This window comes from Mastomys coucha, unplaced genomic scaffold (genome assembly GCF_008632895.1).
Source record: "Mastomys coucha isolate ucsf_1 unplaced genomic scaffold, UCSF_Mcou_1 pScaffold16, whole genome shotgun sequence".
NCBI classification, from domain to species: domain Eukaryota; kingdom Metazoa; phylum Chordata; class Mammalia; order Rodentia; family Muridae; genus Mastomys; species Mastomys coucha.
This window is the reverse complement of record NW_022196898.1, coordinates 14,264,815-14,276,533: the sequence shown is the minus strand read 5'-3', so window position 1 is coordinate 14,276,533 and position 11,719 is coordinate 14,264,815. Positions and strand designations below refer to the sequence as shown.

At 36.3% G+C, this 11,719-nt stretch overlaps 1 pseudogene; it reads left to right on the top strand.

Annotated features, from left to right (window-relative positions):
* LOC116094043 overlaps window positions 1-10,985 on the top strand; it is a 24,728-nt pseudogene extending 13,743 nt beyond the window's left edge.
* The last annotated feature ends 734 nt before the right edge of the window (window positions 10,986-11,719 follow it).

The window sequence follows — 11,719 nt, the reverse complement described above, 5'->3', positions numbered from 1 at the left end:
TAATTCTCTTCTTTATTGGGAAAACTTTAATTACTTTTTCCAAAAATAAATCATACATTTGTCTATGAAAAAAAATATATATCCAGCTATCAAATTCTTTCAAGTACATAGCCTTAACCCCTATTGATTAGGAACAATAATAATCTTCTCTTTACAAACAAGGTAAATAGTGTTTGTTAAATGTATGCCTTGATTGTGGCCATAATACTTAACAGAGCCAAGGCTCCAGATTCCAGCCTTGCTGGTCTGTGGAGAGCTTGTGAACACACTACGTCCTTGGTTAAGTAATCCAACCACAGCAGGAAGGGCAGATGAAGATCAAGGATATGCCCTGTGTGATGGATTTCCTTTATGCTAAAGAAAGCATACTCCTACCTACCTAAAGTTAATGAGGTAAGGTGGGAGTTAAACAAAGGTTGTTTTCTCATTGAGAAGAAAGGATCATTCTCAATATCTCTTTGATCCTATAGATTTAACTCCAGTCCCAAGAACTATTGTATATGGCCATGGCCATTTCTGCATCAAGGAAGCTTACAATTCAGAAGCATACTCTCAAGACAACTTCCTGCTAATCTTTTATAGCCCAGTTAAAGTAGACATTATCTGAGAAATGAAGAATTTCCAGTTTCCTAAGTCAGTCAGCCATTACCTCCTCTATGCACTTTTCAACATTCTTTCTACAGTAGCAACTGTGATGTGAACAACTTTTTCCTGTGGAGATGGAACACACGCATCTACTCACCCAGATAGGGTGACCTAAACACACACGACATTCAGACACCACCAAAGACCAACTCAGTGAACCAATTGATTTTATTAGGGTAACTTAAAGGCATATGGGAGAGGAGTGAGATTCAGGATCAGAAATGACGCTAAGACAGATGCAACACCCAGGCCAACCCCAGCATGGGTGAGAGTTTACAAAAACCTTTGAACCTTGAGAAGAGCTTTCAGATAGCTCAAAGGTGTGACCTTCCCTAGTTGGTCTAAATGACTTCCAGGCAGTTCAGCTGGTTTCTGTTTCTCCCCAGCAGATGGACTCATCTCAAGGGTCTTCTTTGCACCTTGTCTTGTCTGAGTCTTCTTTGCACTTTAACACACTCTGAGGACTCTCAGCTTTCCTTGCTTACTCTGTCAAGGTGCTATTAGTGAATCTGCTCTGTTTCACAGACTTCCTAGAGCTACTTTGCGATATTTACCTTACTACTTAAAGAGATTTCCTGAAACAATGAAATGTTTGAATTTGGGGGGAAACTGTAACACAACAGCAACATAATCTTATTCAATTTTAGTTTTAGAGCCTAAATTTCCAGTCTCTTCTAGTCTGAGAGTTTCAAAAGAAGGAAATACTTGTGAATCTTTGAATCTTTACATAGGGAAAGTGGGGTAAGGGGAATGAAATTATTCTAAACTTCTTCCTGTTTCTTGATATGGAGATATTATGCTGCTAAAATGTAGTATAAGCTTATTTTACACTAGCAAATACATACTATTGCAGTATACATCAATGGCATATTAAAATTGTCCAGAAGTCAAAAGTAAGGATAAATTGGTAAAATTAAATTTCACAAATTAGTCTACTGTGTCTAAAATACTATTTAATGTGTTGTAAGGATTTAATATTTTGTCATGATATTAAAATAATAAAGTGAATTTTTATGATATAGATTCCATTCTTTTTAAAACTTTATAATACAGTATGTATATTACATGCACAGCATATATCAGTTTCCCCAAACATTCTTTCTGTTTTAATTGCCACCTGTGGCTACAAGATAACAGAGTTGGTAACAAAAAAAAAGCATTAATAAAAAGAAAATACTATGAATTACATATGAATTACATATGAAATCAATCTACTTTCTTTTCAAATCTTTATTTTCTAAGAATTTAAATGCTTACAAATTACTTTTTCTTCTCTTTTAACTCTCCCTTTACTCCTAATTCTTAGCTATGGGATTACATTGGGAAAATAAAACTCACTACCCATGATGGAAGCAAAATAGAGCTTGATTTCAATCGATACATAGAAAGTGGATGTTATAATATCCTCAACTGGCACATGGATAATACTGGAGAAATCACCTTTGTCAAGGTTGGAGAATACAAATTATGAGTTCAAAATATGAACTTGTTCTTTCAAAGAACTCAACATTATTTTGGAACACCGAGTCTTCAAGGGTTAATTGGTCTGACATATTTTTATTTATATATATAGAGAGAGAAAGTGTATTTTTTTTCAGGCACTAAATAAATGCAAAACACCTGAAGCTTTTATCATATTCCAAATCATTTTAATTAATGTAGCATATGGGCTTTTTGTATTGTTGTTTGTCTATTTAGAATCTATGTTATATTAAAATACATGAAAACTTTAATATAATTTAGTACTATTTTGATATATTGAGAATGTTTCAATGGAACATAGTAATTTTACTATCCCCTAAAATAAGAAAGAGTTATATTTTTTCCTAATTTTTACTCTTCATATTTAAAGAAGTATTTATTTAAACTATTGGTTTTCTTTTGGAGAATTTTTTTTTATATCTCAATGATATATCCCTCCATCCTTACCCCCACCCTAACCCCACCTTGTTTCTGTCCAACCCACATCCACTCCTCCTTTCTTTCTCTTCAGAAAAGGGCAGGCCTTCTGTGGATATCAAGTAAACATGATGTATCAGGTTAGAGTAATTGTAGTCACCTCCACTTGTATTAAGGCTGGAAAGGCAACTCAATATAGAACAGAGGATCCAAAGGAGAACATAAGAATCAGACTGCCCCTAATCCCACTGTTAGGACTCCTACACAAAGAGCAAGTTATACATCTGTAACATATATGTAGAAAGCATAGGGCTCTTTAGTTGTTGTTTCAGTCTCTCTGAGCTCTTATGAGTCAAGGTTACTCCATTCTGTGGGTTTGATGTCCTTGACCCATCTGGCTCCTAGAATCTTTCCTTTCCCCCTCTTCCTCAGTATTTCCTGAGCTTCATCTAATATTTGGCTTTGGCTTTGGGTCTCTACACCTGTTTCCATCGGTTTGCTGGATGAAGCCTCTCTAATGAAAATTTATCTGGGCAGCAGAGTATAGCAGAATATCGTTATGTACCATTTCATTCACTTTTCTTTATTTTTTATTGGTCATTTTAATTATTTACATATCGAATGTTATCCCCTTTCCTGGCTTCCCATCCACAAGCCCCCTATCCCATCCCCCCAGGTCCTGCTTCTATGAGTATAGTTACCTACCAACACACACTCCTACTACCACCTCACCACCCTAGTATTCCCCAGTGAGGGGGCATTGAGTGTCCACAGGGTCAAGGGTCTCCCTTCCCATTTATGCCAGATAAGGACATCCTCTGCTACATATGTGGCTGCAGACATGGGTCACTACATGTGTACTCTTTGACCCATGGCATTCTTCTACATGCCAACCTCCACTTGAGCCAGCACTATTTGTTGAACATTCTGTCTTTTTTTCCACTAGATGCTTTTGGCTTCTTTGTCAAAGATCAGGTGACCTTAGATGTGTGGGTTTAATTTTGGGTCTTCAGTTCTAGTCCATTGATCTACCTTTCTGTCTCTGAATGAATACCATGCAGTTTTTATCACTATTGCTCTGTAGTACAACTTGAGGTCAGAGGTGGTGATCACTCTCAGAATTTCTCTTATTGTTGAGAATAGTTTTCGCTATCCTAGGTTTTTTATTATTCCAGATAAATTTGAGAATTGCTTTTTCAGGATCTGTGAAGAATTGAGTTGGAATTTAGATGGGGGCTACATTGATCCTGGAGATTGCTTTTGGAAAAATGGCCATTTTTACTATAATAATCCAGACAATCCATAAGCATGGGACATCTTTCCATCTTCTGAGATATTCTATTTCTTTCTTCAGGGACTTGAAGTTTTGTCATACAGATCTTTCACTGCCTTGGTTAGAGTCACATCAAGATATTTTATATTATTTGTGACTATTGTGTAGGGTATCATTTCCCTAATTTTTTTTCTCAGCCCATTTATCCTTGAGTAGAGGAAGGCTATTGATTTCTTTGTGTTAATCTTATGTCCAGCCACTTTGCCAAAGTTATTGGTTTTAAGAGTTCTCTGGTGGAATTTTTTGGGTCACATAAGTATACTATCAAATCATCTGCAAATACTGATATTTTGACTTCTCCCTTTCCAATTTGTATCCTCTTGACCTCCCTTTGTTGTCTAATTGTTCTGGCTAGAACTTGAGTAGTATAAGCATTTGACAAAATACAACATGCCCTTCATGGTAAAAGTCTTAGAAAGATCAGAAATTCAAGGCCCATACCTAAACATTATTAAAAACAATATACTGCAAACCAAAACCAACATCTGACTAAATGGAGAGAAACTTGATGCACTCCCATTAGAATCAGGGACTAGAGAAGGCTGCCCACTCTCTCCCTATATATTCAATAAAGTACTCCAAGTTCTAGCCAGAACACTTAGACAACAAAAGGAAGTCAAAGAGATACAAATTGGAAAGGAAACATTCAATAGTTTTTTGGGGGGCTGAGGGATTGGCAGTCTTGTTTGGTTTTATCCTAGGTCTCTGAGCTAGCCACCCTCTGGATACTGCACTTCAGGCAGTATCAAGTGTGGGATTACTCTTGGGGCCTGGGTCTCAGTCAAGACCAGCAATTGTGTGGCCACACCCACAAATTTCTGTGCAGTCTTTAACCCAACACATTTTATAGGTAGGCCAAACTGTAGGTTGAAGGTTATGTGTCTATTTTGGTGTCCTAATACCTCCACTAGAAGTCTCTCCTGGTTAAAGAGATTGTCAGTTAAGGCTTCACAATCCCAACTGCTAGGAGTTTTAGGGATGATCACCCTCTGAAATTATTAGGAGTTTCTATTGCACTGAGTTTCTAGCTTGTTCCCAAAATGGTCCACATTTCCATTTGTCTGTCCCTGTATTGTCTCCTTCCATCTTCATCAGACCTAAACTGTCCTGTTGCCATTCCCCACCCTCCTCCACACATCAGGTATCTTCTATATTTTCTACTTCCCAAGGAGATTCGTAGGGACCCCCTTGAGCTCTCTTTCTTCTGTAGCCAATCTGTGACTTTAGATTGCAGCATGGTTATTATTTACTTTACAACTAACACTCATTTATAATTGAGTACATACTATGAGTGTCTTTTTGTCTTGGTTTACCACACTCAGGATGATTTTTTTCAAGTCTCATCCATTTGCAAATTTTATTGTCATTGTACATTTTATTAAATTATGTTATATATTTATATTCCAAATGTTCCTCTTTTTCATGGTCCCCCTCCCTGAATTCTTTACCCAATCTCCCATCCATTTTTCTTCTGAAAGAGTGTTCCCCTCCCAGCCATACACTTCCACCTCACATCTGACAGTATCCTCTTTACTGGGGCATCAAGTTTCTAAAGAATTAAGTGTATCCTCTCTCATTCAAGCCAGACAAGGCAGTCATCTGCTACAAATGTGCCATAGCTCATCAATACTCACATTGTATTACTAAATTTTCTTAATCCATTCTTTGGTTGAGGAACATCTATGTTATTTCCAGGTTCTGGCTATTTCAAATAAAGCTACTATAAACATAATAGAGCAATATCCTAGTGTTATATGCAATGCCTTTTGTAAGACCATTTTTACCATATTGATCCTACTGATCCATCAACATTGCAGAACTTTTTACCCTCTGATATCTTCTTGTATTTCTTTTCATACAGACTTCAAAATCTTGTCTTACATAACTTTGAATGCTTAGAGTTCCCTGAAAATATTTTATATTATTTGTGTCTATTGTAAAGGGTGTTATTTCCTGATTTCTTCCTGAACCCTTTGTCTTTTATATAGGAAAGCGAGTGATTTTGTTTTTTTAAGTCATCTTCTATTCAGATATTTTGCATAAGGTATTTATCAGCTGTAGGAGTTCTCTGTTAGAATTTTTGGGGTCACTTATGTATACTATCATATCATCTCCAAATAACAATACTTTGACTTCTTTCTTTCTAATTTGTATTCTCTTGATCTCTTTTAGTTGTATTATTACTCTCTATAGAACTTCAAGTACTATATTAAATACATATGGGGATAAATACGTAAATATAGCCTTGTCTGGCTCCTCATTTTAAAAGAATTGCTTTGAGTTTCTCTCCATTTAGTTTGATGCTAGGTATCAGTTTGCTCTATACTGACTTTAATTGTTTAGGTATATCCTGTATCCTTGATCTCCCCAAGACTTTTATCGTGAAGGTATGATGGGCACTTTCAAAGGCCTTTTCAGCATCTAATGAGATGATCATATTATTTTTTCTTTCAGTTTGTTTAGATGATGGATTACACTGACAAATTTTCACATGTTAAAGCTTACCTTCACCCCTGTGATGAAGCCTGCTTGATCATGGTGAATGATGTATTTGACATAATTTTGAATTTGGTTTGCAAATAATTTAGTATGTATTTTTTCATATGTTCAGGAGGGATATTGGTATGTACTTCTTTCTTTGTTTTTGGTATCAGGGTGATTGTGGTTTCCATTTTCTAGTATGTGGAATAATTTCATGAGTAAACATTAGCCCTTCTTTGAAACTCAAGTCAGATTATGTGCTGAAATCTTTTGGCACTGAGGTTTGTCTTTTTTCTTTCTTTCTTTCTCTCATTCTCTCTTTCTTTGTTTTTCCCCCAGTGGAAAATATTACTGACTGTGTCTACTTTCTTTCTCCTCTGAAAAGAGCTACCTGGGTACAAACCCAAGTGGCACATCAAGTTACTACAGGATTATACACATCCTCTCCCACTGAGGCCAGATAGGCAGCCCAGTTAGGGGAACAGTATCCATAGGCAGTCACCAGAGGCAGAAAAAGGTCTCACTCCAGTTGTGGGGGGACCTGCATAAGGAACAAGCAGCACTGCTTCTATGTATGTGAGGGAGACTTAGATCCAGCTTATGTATGCTCTTTGGCTAGTGATTGAGTGTCTTGTAACCCAAAACAGTTCTCTGTCTTCCTGGCTTTCCTTAAGGGATTTGTTTATTTCCTATTAAGAGCTTGTATTATCTTCATAAGATTGGATTAAACAGAAACATTGTCTCAAAAAAAAGATTCAATTTAAAATATAAAGTATTTTCCTTGAGCTTCAGGTGTGTTCGAATAACCAGGGTTTGGTGGAAAAGGATAGGTGGGCTCTAGTGGTACCATTATTGCCTTGAATGTTATTGTTTGTTTCTTACAACAGTCTTTACTCATCTGGGTTTGGAGATAGTATAGGGTTAATTGCCAATTTTGACTTTATCTTGTTGAGAGGATGACTTCCCTTGCTTTGTTTTGTTTTTTCTCTGATCTTCTAGCTTGAAAACCCTGTGGTTGTGTTTATCAGAGAGTCTTTAGGTCTAGTAGTATCTCTATACTGGGGACTTGGTGACCTGTATAATGTCTGGAGTTTTGGGTTTAGGGTTCCTGTTTCCTCTGGGGTTCTAGCAATTGGCAAATTCGCAGAAGTTCTGGACACTGGTTTGGTTTATGGGGTTCCAGGTACCTTAGGGTCCTAATACTGGCATAGCCTCTGTTAAAGAAGGTGTCTTTTTCTACAATTGATTGTCTTCAGGCTATGAGTTCAGTAGAGGACTAAATTGAAGTTACTAATATAGTGAAGTTGATTTATATGTAATTCAAACAAATTTAAAATACATACACAACGCAAAAATGTGTATTATATCTTAAATGGTTTATGGCATTGTAGGCATCACTGTTCTAGATTTTTAATTTGCTTTTGTTATTGTTTCTTTGGTTTTGGTGTAGTTCTCTGAGATGAATAAGGTATTACTAAGTTGTTCAAGCATGTATCACAAAACATATTTTATCTATTTGTAAATATTTATCTCCCCAGATTGATATGAAAATGCCTGGTTTATTCTGATTTTCACATGTACAACCATGTAGAATATAAAAATACAAAGAGGACTATACTTGCTATTGAAATTTCTAAATGTAGTGAGTAACAAAACATGCCAAGCTAAGCTTTCTCTACACTATCTGTTTTCATTAATAGTTCACAGAGAAAAGATAATTCTCTTTTTTTTTTTCATTTTTCTGCCACCCACAGAAGATTGATGTCTAAGTATAATAAAAAAAACTTCAGGATGCAGTTGCTGAAGGAAATATCTTTCAAGAGTGATGATAGTTATTGATGTCTCAGGTCTAATCAAACCAGAAACAGTCTTAGCAAATTCCCATCTAAAGCACGTCATGTGATAGTAGTTTGGTCTTGATCACTAAGGTGATGAAAAACTGTCATTAGAGAGAGTTTGACATTTCCAGAGTCAATCACAAGACTGGCCTTTGGAGGAAGTTCTTTCCAGGCTCTCCATACTATCATGCTTTGTCTGTTACCTTTGCTTAGAATCCTTCACTCGTCTCTACTGTAATGAGAAACAGGTCTTCCTGGATATACAAATCAAAACTTTCTCCATTTCAAAAGTGTAAATGTTTCAAGGACTTGTTATGTCTACCTTCTGTGTTTTCTCTAGCTTCCAGACTCAGTCTGCACAAAAGTGTGTCCTCCAGGGACCTGGAATGGAATTCTCCCAGGACAACCAGTATGCTGTTTTGATTGCATCCCATGTGAGGATAGATATGTATCAGAGAAACCAGGTAGATATGGCCACATTTTGATGAATAGTAATGTAAATAGATTAAACATTTTCTGTCAAAGCCATGCTTGAAATCATTTTTATAAAAGATATAAGCAATGTGTTACAAAATAATTAACATCTATCAAATAGATAAATGTTTTTTGCAGTGTAAATGAAGGATAATATTGTATTCATTACTATAGTCAAAAATGGCTTACAACCATGTGCATAAGTAAACACCAAAGAGAACACATAAAATATGAAATATGAATAAAGTCAAAAGATCTTCTAGATACTTGTTTTTTGAACTAGACTGAACACTTACTAGGAAAAAGTCCTCAAGTTGTCCTAAGGTTCTAAGTACTGAAGACACAGTGCATTGCACAGTGGCTGAAGTTTGGACTGCAGTGACAGCCTGTTCATTTGCTGCTCAGTGGAGGTGACATAGACATGTTTGGTTTCTAGAAATATGTTAGAGCAGGTTTGTTTACATTTCTATCCATTTTTGTTGAAGAAACTAAAATTCACTTGTATTGTGTCACACAGCCCGCAAGAGTAATCATGTAAAATGATAAAATGGTCTGTGATGGAAAGAAACACCCTGTAAGCTACACAACTCCCTTGCTAAAGGTCCCACTGTCTCCACAAAGAATTCCATCCAGAGCTATCCAGATCAGGAGTCAGATTAGTTGAAAGAAATGTCTGTTTTACCTGAATCTTTAAATTAACAGAGTGAAACTATCCCATCATCTGCCATAATATCACCTCAACTAGCTTTTCTTTGTTCACCAATACTTGCTGTTAGAGCCTCCCTCTATACTTAGCCTTCTTAGACTCAGGGACAGGATTGTTGTTATTTTCCTTCCCATCATCATCCTCATCACTCAATGAATGAGCATCTAGAGTTGGGTACTTTTGTGTAGGCAAATACAGAATTCTCCTCCATGAGGAGATATGAAATAAGAGAATGAAAACAGTAGGGTTTTAACTGGCTGTGTGCCAATTCTTTTGATTGTTTTGTATCAGATGCTGTGACTTTCTCATTTCTGGGCTATTCTCAATTTGATAAAGACACAGACCTCATTATTCAACAGATAGAGGAGAACGAAAGGAGCTCATCAACTGAAAAAAACAATTCAAGAACAGCTCAAGTTGAGAAGTGATCATTTCCTGATATTGAAAACAACTCTGAATCTGTCACTATTATAATTGTAATTGTAAGATATTATATAGATTTTATAATAAATTTCCAGTAAACTCTGTTCATGTCTTAAACTGCCTAAGACTGTCAAAAGTTAAATGTGTCAAATTCATTGATGTCAATAGTCAATTATCTAAGTTTTTATTTTTTCACAATAGGGCAAAGGCTATGTGATCCATGTGGTGAAGATGACTGGTCCAATGAGGCAAAAAACAAGTGTGTGCCTAAGTATGTGGAATCCCTTGCTTATGAGGAGGCGCTGGGGTTCACCCTCATAATCCTTTCCATCTTTGGGGCACTTGAGATCTTGGCAGTCACTGTTGTGTATGTAATACACAGACACACTCCATTGATGAAAACCAATGACCAGGAGGTGAGCTTCCTCATTCAGATGTCTCTGATTATCACCATGCTCTCAACAATGTTGTTAACAGGCAGGCCATGCAAGACCAGTTGCAAACCAACTGGTCTTGCATGGCCCGCTAGGTCACTCTGGCACTGTCTGTCTTCCATTCTTGGAAAGACTATTTCACTCATTTTGCCTACAGGATTTCCATATCCAAAACATGCGTTATATCTATGCACCCTATTTTTCGAAAATTAATTGTACTGACATGTGTTATAGGAGAGATTGGAGTATCTACAGCATACTTGGTGTTGGAGCCTCCGAGCATGTTCAAGAACATTGAAGTTCAAAATGTAAAGATCATCTTTGAATGCAATAAAGGTTCTATAGAGTTTCTGTGCTCCATATTTGGGTTTGATGTCCTTCTGGCTCTATTGTGTTTCCTTACAACCTTTGTGGCTCACAAGCTGCCAGATAACTACTATGAAGGGGAATGCATCACTTTTGGGCTGCTGGTCTCTTACAGTGTCTGGATCTCTTTTGTCACTGCTTACTTGAGCACCAAAGGCAAATTCAAAGTGGTTGTGGAAATATTTGCCATTTTGGCATCCAGCTATGGCTTGTTAGGCTGTCTATTTCTTCCCAAGTGCTTCAATATCTTGCTGAGTTCAAAGAGGAACACTGATGAAACTGTTGGTGGAAGAGTCCCTACTGTTGACAGGAGCATCCAGCTGACCTCAGCTTCTGTGAGCAGTGATCATAACAACACCACAGTATCCACTGTACTGGATGAGTAGAACTATGAGCTCCATATAACTTGGAATGCTGGATAACAGCATAGCTCAACCTTCTCTTTAATGTTGTTTTTCAAGCAGCTCTTGTTTAACAACTATTATATTCTGACATCATTGAAATTGGAAATTATTCCATTAGAATATTTTAGAGTAGAGGATATGACAGATATTATTTATCTGAAATGATGAGGAAAAGCTCAGGGAGATTTTTAAAACTTATTTTCTTCTTTAACATGTAACAGGAATAGAAAACTTCTCCAAGGGATGTTGGGATTTTCTAGGGTATCCTGTCTCGCATTTTTTTCATAAGTAGGAAACTATCAGTTTGAAAATATTCTTCTATAAAACAAAAACAAGAGGAATTGAGATGACAGCATAGCAGTAGTATCTTCTCTAGAAAAGATCTTAATTTCAAAGAAAGCTTACAGTTAGTTACCCACAACAATTAAGAAGATGCTAGCTTGGAAGGAAAAATTCAGGGATATTTGACATGAAATTTTATAGAGTAAAGTAGATTTTAATCACACTGTGGAATGTTATAAAATATTTTCAATGTCCTATTCTTTTAGATAAATAGCATATAGATATAGATACTTTATAGATGATAGATAGATAGATAGACAGACAGATACTCTGATAGATGATAGGTTTAAATACAATTTCTGTAAATACTAACTAATCAAAACTACATGGGAATATTTGACTGGAGAATTCCAAGAGTAATGGATTACCAATTA